Consider the following 15,825-nt stretch of genomic DNA (forward strand, 5'->3'; position numbering starts at 1 on the left):
GTGTGGATGTGAGAGTTGGACTGTGAAGAAAGCTGATCACCGAAGAATTGATGCTTTTGAACTGTGGTGTTGGAGAAGACTCTTGAGAGTCCCTTGTACTGCAAGGAGATCCAACCAGTCCATTCTAAAGGAGATCAGTCCTGGGTATTCATTGGAAGGACTGATGCTAAAGCTGAAACTCCAATACTTTGGCCTCCTCATGCAACGAGTTGACTCACTGGAAAAGACTCTGATGCTGGGAGGGATTGGGGGCAGGAGGAGAAGGGGACGACAGAGAATGAGATGTCTGGCTGGCATCACCAACTCAATGGACCTGAGTTTGAGTGAACTCCGGGAGTTGGTGATGAACAGGGAGGCCTGGCGTGCTGTGATTCATGGGGTCGCAAAGAGTCGGACTCGACTGAGCAACTGAACTGAACTGAACTGAAGGACCCAACAAAATTTCGTTTTCTCCCTGGTTCACTGAGTTTGACCTCAGACCAGGACTGCATATGCATGATAGTTAATTTTATTGTGTCTACTTGACTGGGCTCAGCGGTGCCTGAGTACCTGGTAACACATTATCCCTGGGTTTGTGTGTGAGAGTGCTTCCAGGAAAAATCAGCATTTGGTGGACTGAGTAAAGCAGAAGATCCTCCCCAGTGTGAGTGGGCATCACTCAATCCTTAGAGGATCTAAGTAGAGCAAAATAGCAGAGGAATTCTCTCTCCACTTGAGCTGAGACACCCCTCTTCTACGGCCCTCAGGCATTGACATCATCGGTACTCCTGATTCTCTGGTTATTGACTCAATTGTTCCTATTCTTATTGTTTAGTCTCTAAGCTGTGTCTGACTCTGTGACCTCATGGACTGCAGCACTCCAGGCTTCTCTGTCCTTCACCATCTCCCAGAGTTTGCTCAAATTCATGTCCGTTGAGTCAATGATGCCATTCAGCTACCTCATCCTCTGCCAGCCCCTTCTCCTCCTGCCCTTAATCTTTCCAAGCATCAGGGTTTTTTCCAATGAGTCAGCTCTTTACATCGGGTGGCCAAAGAATTGGGGCTTCAGCTTCATCATCAGTCCTTCCAATGAATATTCAGTGTTGATTTCCTTTAGGATTGACTTGTTGGATCTCCTTGCTGTCCAAAGGGACTCTCAAGAATCTTCTCCAACCACAACTCAAAGGTATCAGTTGTTTGGCACTCAGCCTTCTTTACGTCCAACTCTCACATCCATACATGACTACTGAAAATATCATAGCTTTGGCCATATGGACCTTTGTCAACAAAGTGATGTCTCTGCTTTTTAATACGCTGTCTAGGTTTGTCATAACTTTCCTACTGACTCCAACAGGAACTTAAACCATTAGATTCTTGGCCTTCAAACTTGAACTGAATTATACCACCTACTTTCCTCTTTTTCCAGCTTAGACAGTGGGACTTCTTGACCTCCAAAAACACTATGAGCCAATTCCTAGAATAAATTTTTTTACATCTGTCTATCTATCAGTCTACCTGTCTACCTCCTGTTGGTTCTGTCTCTCTCGAGGACGCTGATTCACACAGTATGTTAATACTCACCAGGGCAACACTGCTAGAGCAGAAAGCCTGGGGGAGTGTGAGCTCACTGCATCTCCCTTAAGGACCAGAAAAGTCTATCACCTGATATCTATCTCTTTCAGGTCAGAAAGTAGAGAGCAGTGGGAAAAATAAGACTGAGCCAAGAGTAGCCACCCAAACCTCTCAATCCTCAGCAAGTGTGTTATTCCTGAGACTAAGAAAACCTTTTTCCCCCAGTGAAGTAGCTGAGAGAAAGATGCAAGATATGTGAATGTGTACATGTACGCATTTGCAAATATATGTTCATATATATGCACATACACACATGTATACATGTGTATATGTATGCACACGCAAATATATGTGCATAGATATACACATATATGTATACACACATCTGTATCTGTATATATATCTGTATGTATCTGTGTCTTATGTGTAAACACACACATAAGGCCCTGAAATCAAACTAGAGAGTGACTGTGTTGCATTGCCTAAGGATGTGTGTTTTTTCTTTAAATACACAGAAGCTACCTGCCTAGAGAGCTGTCTGCATGGATTTATCACCCTGGAACCAGGGCACCGACAATTTCTAACAGACACTGTGGAATTATAGTCAAACAAAGACATATGTCATCTGAGAGCTCCTGCACCACATGGCACAGCTCGCCGAGTGAAAGCGTTTTGTCTTCTCATCTCACATCTGGCAGCCTCCTCTCGGGGACCTCCCTGCCAGCACACTGCCCTACATTGCTCATGGCTCCTTCTTGTTGTTTATTCCTTTTTGCCACAGCTAATTCCACTTAAGTGTCATGTGACTTTTGGTTTTCCTCCACTTGGGGGCATGCAAGTAACGATATGTACTTACTGAAGACCAAAGACACCAGTCTGGTTGGAGAAGGCAGGAGCTGGCTGAATCCCAGGCATGGTTTTAACTCAAAGACATGCCTACATTTTTGTCTTTCTCTAATCTTTTTTTTTTTTTTTTGTCTGCACCACAAGGGCAAGCAGGATCTTAGATCCCCAACCAGGAACTGAACCCATGCCCCCCACTATAGAAGTCTGTAATTCTAATCACTGGACCAACAGGGAGATCCCTGTTCTTTACTCTTTATTGCATGAATGATTTTGAGCATGTCTCTTAACGTCTTGTTCATCCAAATTCATTGGGTTATAAAGAAGATTAAAGAAGGACATCCATGTAAAATGCCGGTATGTGGTAAGAACCCTTTAAATGCTACTTCATTATTGTTACCGTTTTTATCATATTTTATTTTATAAGTAAATCAATTTTCTAATGCATCTCCATGGGGCCATTGAAGCAATTGAATGAGATAGTCTATTTATTGTGAGTACTATGAGACTAGACACATTGTAGAAGCTCAGTGTAAGCTACTTGTATTTCTTTCCCTTCCTTTCCCTTCTGAAATCTTCCAGGAAGTAGAAAGGCATGTCAACGATAGATAGATGAAATACAACATTCCAGAAAAGTGTCAGCCACGATAGCAACCCTAAGACAGTTTTTAAATTCTTCAGACAGGCCCTTGCAGTGCCTGGTTCTTTGTGACATTTTCCCAAACTCCCAGGTTCCTCCACATACAAGAATATAAACTGAATCTTCATTCTGAGAATAATAACCAAAAAGAAGCCAAAAATAAAAGCAAGAACTAGAATTTGCTCTAGAGTTTCCCGTATCTCAATCTTACTTGAGACAAAGTGTGCTGAGACTATGAATGTAGACAACAAAGTTTATTATGACAAAGATCAGCTCCTCTTTGACAAAAATCTATGCTTCTGTTCCATGATATACAGGTGTTTCAGGGACACAGATACTGTTGCAGGGAGAAACTTATCATTGAGTTCTGGTCAACAGTGGAAGCAATTTATGTCACATCTTGGCTTGACCCCACTCAACACTCTTCTGGACGATCCTCTATTTTCTCACTTCTTCATTCACCTGCCAGATGAATGTTAATAATCAATGTAAACTTGAAAACCAAAATTTCATGATGTTGGATCCTCCTCTAGTCTGGTTTACAAATAAATCCATGGAAAAAGCTACCCTCACCACTATCACCGATCAAAGCACCCATTGGCCAAAGTCAGTCTTACAAATGACATCCCTTGGAATTTGCTGGAAATGTTGAGAAAGAAACTCTTTGTAGCTATTTAGCTGTATGATGCAGACTGAGATCAGTTCATGGTCATTCTTCCACTTCATTAGACCAGCTTGCCCAAGAGCAAAGCCCCTGCATAGAAAATCAGGACTAGCTAAGAGATGAACAGAGGCAGCCACTTCATGATGGATTTTTCACAAACATAAGCCATTTTTTTTCCCCATTAAACTGTTTCAGCTATTTCTGTTTTTTGTTTTGTTTTGTTTTTTCCCTACCCTGTGGCATATGGAATCTTAGTTTTCAAACACGGATCAAACTCGTGTCCCCTGCACTGGAAGCATAGAATCTTAATGCATCGACAGGGAATTCCTTAGTTTGAGCTATTTCTATCATATGCAGTCTAGAGACTTCTGATGAATATAATTGTATCTATGTATGTTCAGAGAAGGCAATGGCAAGCCACTCCAGTACTCTTGCCTAGAAAATCCCATGGATGGAGGAGCCTGGTAGGCTGCAGTCCATGGGGTCGCTAGGGGTCAGACACGACTAAGCGACTTCACTTTCACTTTTCACTTTCACACATTGGAGAAGGAAATGGCGACCCACTCCAGTGTTCTTGCCTGGAGAATCCCAGGGACGGGGGAGCCTGGTGGGCTTCCGTCTATGGGGTCACACAGAGTTGGACACGACTGAAGTGACTTAGCAGCAGCAGCAGCAGCAGCAGCATGTATTATGTTTATTCAAAAATCCTTATAATATGACCCCTTGTCTTGTGATATGTCAGAGTCACAACATAGCAAAATGGAAAGAACACAGTTTTTTTAATTCGTTATTTAATAGCTGTGTGACCATGGCTATATTACCTAATGTTGCTAAGTTCAAGTGTCCCATTATTAAATGTATGGATAAAAATATAACAATATACAGGGCTGCTGGGATGAAGAAATGAGATTGCTGGATTCTAGTTTTGACATATGGTGGCTTGAGCTAACCCTGTAACATAGATGTCCCTCTTGCATCTTCCATAGAAATAATGGATGAAATAAATTCTTTAAAGATTAGATATATAAGTGAACATAAAATCCAACAGGGACCAGGAATACCCAGGTACTCGAAATCAATGCTATCAATTTATGACCTACTCTTGAAGTCTTTGAAGCCTAAAGATACAAATTAAAACAGACATTCTAGAGGCTTAAGGGGCATTAACCCCAGAGAAGGGAAGAAGATTTGTTATTCGGCCAGAACATCCAGAGAGTTTGAAATAAGTATCCAAAGATGTTGAAATGAGTTCGCTATGTAAATGCCTAAGTCAAGGAGGGGCCAGAGAAATACTGTTCAATAGCCAAGGAAAGAGGGAACAAAGGTTATCTCCAGCCAGACCTCTGTCTGAGGACTAAAAAAATGAGGAAGGCCACACGAGAAATTCTTAAACATACAAATCTGCAGGATATGTTGGTTTTGTTCTATCTGAAATGCTCGTGCTTGCATCCATTCTAGTCACTCAGTCATATCTGATTCTTAGCATCCTCATGGACTATAGCCTGGCAGGCTTCTCTGTCCATGAGATTTTACAGGCAAGAACACTGGAGTGGATTGCCATTTCCCTCTCCGGATACTCTTCCCGACTCGGGTTTCAAACCTGAGTCTCCTGTGTCTTCTGCCTTACAGATGGATTCTTTACCTGCTGAGCCATCAGGGAAGTCTCATCTGAAATGCTCAGTAATCTCTAAACCAATAAATTAACAAATTAATTTAACTCAAACCTGGAACACTCCTGGGACAGCCAGAGGGAGGAAAATCAATATTTTTCTGAGGCTACATTTCCAAAAATCTAAGCTTCTCCCAGCAATACTGCAAATAAAATACCCCTTATGAGGATACTATCTTTGATATCAATATTTGGACACCTCCCAAGTGGTGCAGTGGTAAAGAATCTGCCTGCCAATGCAGAAGACATGAGTTCAATCACTGATCCAGGGAGATCCCCTGGAGTAGGAAATGGCAACCCATTCTAGTATTCTTGCCTGGAAATCCCATGGACAGAGGAGGCTGGCGAATTACCATCCATGGGGTCACAAAGAGATGGACATGACTGAAAGACTGATATTACTACTACATTCTTTTAACATAGGCAAGAAAGATACTAATTAAGTGAAGGCAGAAAACATTAATATGAATAAAGGTGACCTTTATAAATGATAAAATGAATAATTCACCAGAAAGATAATACAATCCTGCATCTATGAGTATGTAAAACATAGATGCTAAAAGTTGAAGCAGAAAGGACATTTGATAAACTCAAGAATACTGAATAAAAAGATGTTAACACATCTTGGTAAGAAAATTATAAATCAAGCTAACAAAAAATACTAAAGATATATCCACGCTACAGAGTAGTGTCAAAAATTTAGGGGTGATACACTGAAGACAGAGCAAGCTTATTATACTGTTTACAATTTTTACCTAGCTGTCTCCTGACTTATGAATTTAAATCAGTTCAGTTCAGTCGCTCAGTTGTGTCTGACTCTTTGCAACCTCAGAGAGGTTGCACGCCAGGCCTCCCTGTCCATCACCAACTCTTGAAGTTTGCTTACACTCATGACTGTCGAGTCGGTGATACCATCTAACTATCTCATCCTCTGTCGTTCCCTTCTCCTTCTGCCTTCAATCTTTCCCAGCATCAGGATCTTTTCCAGTGAGTCAGTTCTTCGCATCAGATGGCCAAAGGATTGGAGTTTCAGCTTCAGCATCGGTCCTTCCAATGAATATTCAGGACTTATTTCCTTGAGGATTGACTGGTTTGATCTCCTTGCAGTCCAAGTCACTCTCAAGAGTCTTCTCCAACACCGCAGTTCAAAAGTATCAATTTTTTGGTGCCCAACTTTCTTTATGGTTCAATTCTCACATCCATAAACGAATACTGGAAAAACCATAGCTTTGATTAGATGGAACTTTGTCGGCTTTTTAATAGGCTGTCTACGTTGGTCATAACTTTTCTTCCAAGGAGCAAGTGTCTTTTAACTTCATGGCTGCAGTCACCATCTGCAGTGAATCTGGAGCCCATGAAAATAAAGTCTCACTGTTTCCATTGTTTCCCCATCTATTTGCCATGAAGTGATGGGACCGGATGCCATGATCTTAGTTTTATGAATGTAGAGTTTTAAGCCAGATTTTCCACTCTCCTTTTTCAACTTCATCAAAAGGCTCTTTAGTTCTTCTTCGCTTCTCCAGGTCAGAATATTACAGTGGGTAGCTGTTCTCTTCTCCAGGGGATCTTTCCAATCCAGGGATCGAACCCAGGTCTCCCACATTGCAGGCAGATTTTTTACCAGCTGAGCTACCAGGGAAGACCCATAAATTTAAATACCAACTGCTATTCTTGAATCTGCCTCCTTTGATTCCAGGAGAGAATCTTGCCCCAGGTAAGATGGGCCAGAGCAGGTGGACCTTTGCAAAACCAATCTCCAGTGGCCCATTTCCCCTCCTAATTATTGGGTATAGAAGCAACTGCACAGTATGAGAAAACAACAAACTTATGTAATCCTGCTTTTAATTTATGCTTGCAATAAGTTTAGGTTGTGTCTAATTGCCCGTGCCAAACACAAAGTCACAACGGGAGGAGAATGACAATGCATTTTTGAAAACAGACTTTGGCTGAGATTGCTGACGTATTGAGCAGATGAACTCTGAAGGTCTGAAGAATGGTAGTTCATGCATAATCAGTGAACAACTCTTAGGACTTTAAAAATATACATGTGTACAAATGATCTGTGACTTTTCCTACGTATGTTTCTATGCATGTTTCTATTGGCTTCTCTGACTTGAAACACAAATCATGTGCCTGAGTCAGTGACCCTGAATGTGACAGTAACATAAGCAGAAAGGAATACTTTCTGGAGACTTCAAGGAACACAGTCGTCCCTCCCCATGTAGGTCAAGCTTCCTCTGATAAGACTGCACAGGCCAGAGTTGTGGAGGACAGATGCTCTTCTACAGCACTGGCTCTCTCTCTGCTTGGTCATCTGAAACGGAGACATTGTGTGTTTGTCCTTCAGGGAGCACTCTGAAGGTGATATGACAGCTATATGTACCACCTAGGAAAGCCGAAGGTAGAAGTCAAGTGAAGAAGGTAGAAATCATATGGCTCAGTGTTCATTTCCTATGGTCCTGTAAGATATTACAGTAAATCTAAAATATGTCCCTTAATAACTGCCTAAGAGTGGGTAAATCATTTAACCTTCCTAAATTTTAGCTTCCTCTCTCATACATGGGAGAAATAATGTCTCTCTCAGTGTCTGCAAGGGTGACATATGATGATTCATATAAAGTACTTACTGGTGTGTAAGACAATTCTTGGGCTTCCCAGGTGGTGCTAGTGATGAAGAACCTGCCTGCCAATGCAGGAGTCATAAGAAACACAGGTTCGATCCCTGGGTCAGGAAGATCCCCTGGAGGAGGAGATGGCAACCCACTCCAGTATTCTTGCCTGGAGAATCCCATGGACAGAGAAGCCTGGCTGGCTGCCATCCATAGGGTCACAAGAGCCAGACACGACTGAAGTGGCTTAGAAGCAAGATAGTTCAAATGTTGGGTTGGCTAGTGCTTCGAATCAATAAGCTCTGTCATGTATAAGGAAAAAGACAAAATGCTTAAAATGTTCTTAATGTAAAAATTTCTGCAATCCTCACCACTTTGTGAGGGTGTGGTGGTGGTTTAGTCACTAAGTCATGTTTAGTTCTTATGACCCCATGGCAGTCTGCTAGGCTCCTCTGTCCATGGGGTTCTCCAGGCCAGAGTACTGGAGTGGTTTGCCATTTCCTTCTCCAGGGGATCTTCCCAGCCCAGGGATCGAACCCAAGTCTCCTGTGTCTCTTGCATTGCAGGCAGATTCTTTACTGACTGAGCCAACAGGGAAGCCCGTGTAAAGGCATGGTCTTGTTCATTTTACATGTGTGAGAAAATAAAGGCTAAAGAAATCCATGACTTGGCCAACCTCACATAGCTGGTAATGAGGTGAGACCTGGGCTCAGACCTGTGAATCAAATGCAAAAATTGGCCCTGTACTCAATTTAAGAGTCGAATTGTTTTCTCAACTCTTCTAGAGACTCTGGAAAACAGTGTTAACAAATACCAACAGCACTGCCTCACTTGTTTTTTTACTTGAAAAATTGTAAAGATAAGAAGAGTGAATTCAGTCTATAGGACAAACTATATTCTGCCCAAACTTGTGATTTATGGATATTTTCAACAAGCATTTATTAGTACCTTCCACATACCATGTAGCCATACACTGAATACGAACGTTGTCCACAGACACACACAAATGTAATAAAGAGTCTGTCTATAAAGGCTTTAACAAATATTAGGTCAAATCTTTGTTGTTTAAAAGTAATAAAGGGCCTTCCCTGGTGGTCCAGGGGTGAAGAATCTGCCTTGCAATGCAGGGAACGCAGGTTCCATCCCCGGTCAGAGAACTAAGATGGCGCATGCCAAGGAGCAGCTAAGCCTGCAAGCTGCAGCTAGAGAATCTGAGTGCCTCAACAAGAGATCGCACGTGGTGCTGCAGCGAAGATCCTGCATGTCACAACCAAGACCCAACACCACCAAGTAAATAGATGAATAAATACAAAAATATTAATTTAGGATTTAAAAAAAACTTCATAAAAATGTAATATAAGAATCACCTAACTGTGGGTCTCATGGTATTGACCAATTTTACCTCACTGGGACTCTAGCTGAGCCCTTAGAAAGCTAAAGGTAGCATCTGTGTCAGCCAATACTAATGTCATATTTATTTATACTGCACATTAGTTGGGCTTGCTGCTGTTGCTGCTAAGTCACTTCAGTCGTGTCCGACTCTGTGTGACCCCATAGACGGAAGCCCACTAGGCTCCCCTGTCCCTGGGATTCTCCAGGCAAGAACACTGGAGTGGGTTGCCATTTCCTTCTCCAATGTGTGAAAGTGAAAAGTGAAAGTGAAGTCGCTCAGTCGTGTCCAACCCTTAGCGACCCCACAGAATGCAGCCTACCAGGCTCCTCCATCCATGGGATTTTCTAGGCAAGAGTACTGGAGTGGCTTAGCATTAAATAAAGTACTAGTCTTTGGAAGATGCCTTTCCTCAAACGTTAGCTTTTAAAAGAATTGTGCTTTAATTACCCAGAATTCATAAACTGTCTCCCTAGGTCTTTATTTTCATCCCAAATAGCTATTTTGTGAATCCATGTAAATGACAAAATTCAACAAGCGTGGCTCTCCTTGAATGTAAAAACATCACAGTAACCTCTATGAGATGCTATGGAGCTGTAGTGGGAGGAGTTTAATTACCCTCCCTGGGTTAAGGAAAAAAAAAATCATTTTTCTGACTGACTACTGCCCAGAATGCACACCCCATAACTAATGTACCTTTTCATTTTGCTGATTTCCTATCTACTGCCTTCAAATATTTCTCCTCCTCCCACCTCTAGCCTCCTCTATCCTGCCCAGCCCAACTGGGGCAGACAGAACATCAAGTCACACAGAATCACAAAGTGCTTTCTTTCTCAGGATCTGCTTTGCAACCAATCCGTGTCTGCTCCATGGGAGTTCAATTGAAAACATATGAAAATGCAATTGCATTGTTCTGGCTTTTCATTTCTTGTAGCTAATGCATATTTTGCTATAAAAATTCAAAGATACATATGTGGGTAAATAGGAATAATCTCTAAATTATGCATGGAGTATGCATTTCTATAGAAAAATACTGGTAGAATTATTTATTACAAAGGAGTGAATTTTTCATTTATAATAAAAAAAATAAACAGTGAAAATGTGAGAACAAGGACAGACTAGATGTATGTAAATATGCAGGTACACATATTGCTTCAATCACTTAATAAGTACGAGGGCTTCTATGTCAGGAGGGTGCCAGAGAAGACTCTTGAGAGTCCCTTGGACTACAAGGAGATCAAGCCATTTGATCCTAAAGGAAATCAACCCTGAATTATTCATTCATGAAAGGACTGTTGCTGAAGCTAAAGCTGTACTTTGGCCACCTGCTTCAAAGAGCTGACTCACTGGGAAACACCCTGCTGCTGAGTAAGATTAAGGGCAGGAGGAGAAGGGGGTGGCAGAAGATGAGCAGGTTAGATAGCGTCACTGACTCGGTGGACACGAACTTGAGCAAACTTATGGAGACAGTGGACAGAAGAGCCTGGCATGCTGCAGTTCATGGGGTCACAAAGAGTTCAGCATGACTTAGCCACTGAACAACAACAGCGTGTCAGGCAGGACCACGTATGGGACGTGGAAATGAGTAGACACACCCCTGCCCTCAAGAAGCTCACTTTGATGAAGGGAGACAAACAAACATATGGACACATGTAATATGGAAACGATTTTAAGAGTCATCTCAGAGTGTCTGCAAGTACATCGGGGCCTCCCGGTTTCTTGACAATATTAGACTAGTTCACCTCTGATGTCAAACAACTGATCCGTGGGAAAGTCATCTCCTGTTCCACAATCGTCAGATGCATGAGTAGGAGTAGCATTCCTCTGTCAAGAGGGATCACTGGCAAGATGGTTGGGGGAAAATTGTTAACACTTTTTAAAGAGTCAGATAGTAACTATCCTTTGAAAAAAAATGAGGAATATGACAAAGTAATTTAGGATGGGAATGCTATTTTGTTATCAGCCTTCTGTTTATAAACAATTTCAGCGCACGTGTGTGAAGTCGCTTCAGTCGTGTCCAACTCTTGTGACCCCATGGACTGTAGCCCATCAGGCTCTTCTGTCCATGGGATTCTCCAGGCGAGAATACTGGAGTGGGTCGCCCTGCCCTCCTCCAGGGGGTCTTCCCGAATCGAGGATCAAGTCCATGTCTCCTATGTCTCCTGTATTGCCAGGTGGATGGTTTACCACCAGCACAACCTGGGAAGCCCAAACAATCCTAGTCAAGAAGAATAAAAGAGCAGCGTTTCTTGTCTTCCTCAGACTTTTCCTTTTGGGGTTTCTTTTTCCTACTGAACAATCCAAACAACCAAGAAATGAAGGAAAACACAAACACTTGTAGACACAAGGGCTTCCCTGGTGGCTCAGCGGGTAAAGAAACTGCCTGCAATGTGGGAGACCTGGGTTTGATCCCTGGGTTGGGAAGATCCCCTGGAGAAGGCAAAGGCTACCCACTCCAGTATTCTGGCCTGGAGAATTCCACGGACTGTATCGTCCATGGGGTCTCAAAGAGTCGGACACGACTGAGCGACCTTCACTTTCACTTTGCAGACACATACAGGCACACACACCATCATCAGCATCAGCGTCATTATACATGTTGCCCTCAGGCATGAGAAGTCTAACATAATACAGCTTCCCTAAAGTCAGGTTGGATAAAGATCTTTATGTCGAGCAAGAGTATTGTAGAAGGAAGGATGAAAAAACCACGTGGGGAGACAGGAAGGAACATTAGGGCACACATTTGTGGTATGTGGTATGTAAGTGTGTGTGCTGGCAACTCGTAGGGACTGATGTTTAGCAGTTGTTCTGTAAAAGAGAAAATCTTTACTGGATTGAAGCTAATCCCTTAATCCCTTCCATTTGTACATCAATTTACAGTCTTCAAGCACTTTTCCAACCATTATCACATTTAATCTTCACAAATGCCACGAAAGAACACGGGACAGGGATTAATCAGTCCTTCTAGTGCAAAAGGAAAGGATGTGATTTGGCCAAGGTCACAAAGACAAGGAGGGACAGAGCTGGCTGAAACCCCGTGCTATTTAGTTTATTTCTAGGCATGGTCTCTCCTTTTCCTATTTTAAAGCCTGGAGGTAGATATTAATTTGGGCCATGGGAAGAAATAAAGTAAACAAATGATAGTTTTATGCCAAGCAGTCATACCAGGTGAAAATTGACTCCTTCTAAGATCCTGCCTGTTCTAAAATCAGTCAGAAGAGACTCCAGAAGCATGGCCCAAGGACCTCTGCTAGTCACAAACAGTGTGCTTTCATTCTGCAGTGAGGAAAGGGGTTCGTGCCTGAATGCAATCAATTGTCCCATTGCGGGTGGCATATTTTTTCATGGCAAGGCTTGGTCGATCAAGGAGGCTGTGCATGGTGTGGATGCAGGCATAGACTCAGGCTCCCATCATGGTCCTGGAACCAGCAGCCTTTTAAACAGTATGGCTCTTGACTAACGAAACTAACGGCACTGAATTAGTGAAACTAATGAAACTCCCTCGTGTGGGATTTCCAAGCGCCCTTTCTCCTGGTAACAGTTCGAGTCCCTGTGGAGAACTTGGAACTCGGGGAGCTTCCAGTTGAGATCTTCCTCATAACTTCCCTGTCTTCCCCACTCTCTCAACTGGAATACGTACCCATTGATTCAACCACACCGTTTTGAGCCTCTGTTTCTTGGCAACTGTGGACTACAAGCTGATGAGGTTCATCAACATGGAAAAGAACATTAACACAAGAAAGTGAGGAGGGCTGAAATGGTGAAATGCATAGATGGCTCTGGAAAGACCATGCTGCAGCCGATAAACCGGGGAGGTGAGGGAAGATCTTCAATAAGACACCCAAGGGGAAGTGATGACTGTACCAAGCCGGATGAGTGCTAGAAATTTACCAGGCAGATAGTGGAGGCAAGTGAGTATCCCGCAGAAGAAACAGTGAGTAGAAAAATCACAAGGGCAAAATACAATGTGCTCGCAGAACCGCAAGCAATTTATTACTCAGTGGGGAGAGGTGCATAGCACAAGTGGGAGAATCCTGACCATAAAGGATCATAAAGGATCTTTTATGCCAAACTAAGAGGCTTAGTTTTCATTCTGTGGGCAGTGGTAAGCTGCCGAAGGCATTTTTGCAGGGTCATGAAGGAATAAGGTCAAAGATTTTAGAGACTCTCTCTCTGGAAACTGTAAGACAGTTGGAGGAGGCTGTAACAGGAGAAAGCAATTAATGGGCTTTTGCAACAATCCAGGAAGGCAGGTCTGGCCAAGACAGAGACAGTGGAGACTTGGGAAAGAAATTTGAACATTTTAAGAGGTTGATCTTGTTAATTAAAGATAATATTGGGGTGGAGAGTGTTGAGAGAGGTACCCAGGGCAACGTAGTTCATAGTCTGTGCCACGTGTAGAACCCTAACGTACTGGACTTCAGTCCAGCACTCATTTCTCTTGTAACAAAGCAGGTTACATGCAAATGTCAGGACCGACCTACCAGTGCCTGTTGACCTCTGCCCTGAACTGGCCAGGTTGTGTATAGCAACAAAATCAGGCCAGCAACACAGCCAATCATGCATGACCCTCTGCATTTGCTCACAATCTACTCATCCATGGACCTGGGGTCCCACAGAAGCTTCCTGACCCTGGGCTCTGTCTCATGGTCCCCATATCATCGCATCTTCTCAGCCTTGCTGGTTGCTTCCATCCTCTGCCCTCTGCCTCTGCCTCTCCCCAGTGACCCCAGGAGGGATAACCCATTCTTCCTGTTTTGAACTGCATCAGATGAAATGTCCTATCTAGCCAGCACTCAGAATCCAGGGGTACCTGATCCCAGCTCACCAGCCAGTCTCCTGGGCTCAGCTGAGTGACTCTGCACTGTGTTAATGTCCCAAATGGCCTTGTGTTTGCTCCATCTTAGCTGAAGACTATGGGGTGACCACTTCTCTTGGAGACCACGTAGCTCAGAGGGAAGGTTTCAGGACCTAATTTCTCTGCTGCCCTGGTAAGGCCCTCAGTCCACCACAGCTCTGGTTGTTGCATTGCTCCCTAAAGGTGAAGGAAATGTGATACTCACAGAGTGCATGTGTGCCCCATGGATGAGGCACCAGGAGGGCCAAATAACAATGTCTGGCTCAGAGGTGGTACCTGAATCCTCACAACCAGTGTGGTTTCTTCAACATATGTTCCATGCCCATGTTATATACCAGATACTGTTCAAGGGATCAGAGATGCAGAGGGGAGAGAAGGAGGAGTCAAAATTGGCTGTGGAGTCAAAATTTTAGTGGACGGGAGATGGACATGAACAAACAAAAATGCAGTTAGTGCTAAGTTTTAGGAAGAAAATAAAACAGCCTGAAGAGATAAAGGGTTTTGGCAATTCTGAGTATTTATGGTTCCATATTAAATTTTAGGATTATTTTTTCTTGTGATAAAGGTCATGGGTAATTTGATTCATTAAATCTATTCACATTAAATCTACGGATCGCCAGGGGAGAGGGAGGAGGGGAGGGATGCAATGGGAATTTGGGATTAGCAGATGGAAACTATTTTATATAGAATGGACTGGAAAAGGTCAGTCTTCATTCCAATCCCAAAGAAAGGGAATGCCAAAGATTGCTCAAACTACCGCACAATTGCACTCATCTCACACGCTAGTAAAGCCATGCTCAAAATTCTCCAAGCTAGGCTTCAGCAATATGTGAATCGTGAACTTCCAAATGTTCAAGCAGGTTTTAGAAAAGGCAGAGGAACCAGAGATCAAATTGCCAACATCCGCTGGGTTATGGAGAAAGCAAGAGAGTTCCAGAAAAACATCTATTTCTGTTTCATTGACTATGCCAAGGCCTTTGACTGTGTGGATCACAATAAACTGTGGAAAATTCTGAAAGAGATGGGAATACCAGACCACCCGACCTGCCTCTCTAGAAACCTGTATGCAGGTCAGGAAGCAACAGTCAGAACTGGACATGGAACAACAGACTGGTTCCAAACAGGAAAAGGAGTACGTCAAGGTTGTATATTGTCACCCTGCTTATTTAACTTATACGCAGAGTACATCATGAGGAATGCTGGGCTGGAAGAAGCACAAGCTGGAATCAAGATTGCCGGGAGAAATATCAATAGCCTCAGATATGCAGATGACACCACCCTTATGGCAGAGAGTGAGAGGAACTCAAAGGCCTCTTGATGAAAGTAAAAGAGGAGAGTGAAAAGGTTGGCTTGAAGCTCAACATTCAAAAAACGAAGATCATGGCATCTAGTCCCAGCACTTCTTGGGAAATAGATGGGGAAACAGTGGAAACTGTGTCAGACTTTATTTTTTGGGGCTCCAAAATCACTGCAGATGCTGATTGCAGCCATGAAATTAAAAGACGCTTACTCCTTGGAAGGAAAGTTATGACCAGCCTAGATAGCATATTAAAAAGCAGAGACATTAGTTTGCCAACCAAGGTCCGTCTAGTCAAGGCTAT

Source organism: Moschus berezovskii, chromosome 16, assembly GCF_049115385.1.
Source record: "Moschus berezovskii isolate FMDL1 chromosome 16, NW_MosBer_1.0, whole genome shotgun sequence".
NCBI lineage: Eukaryota > Metazoa > Chordata > Mammalia > Artiodactyla > Moschidae > Moschus > Moschus berezovskii.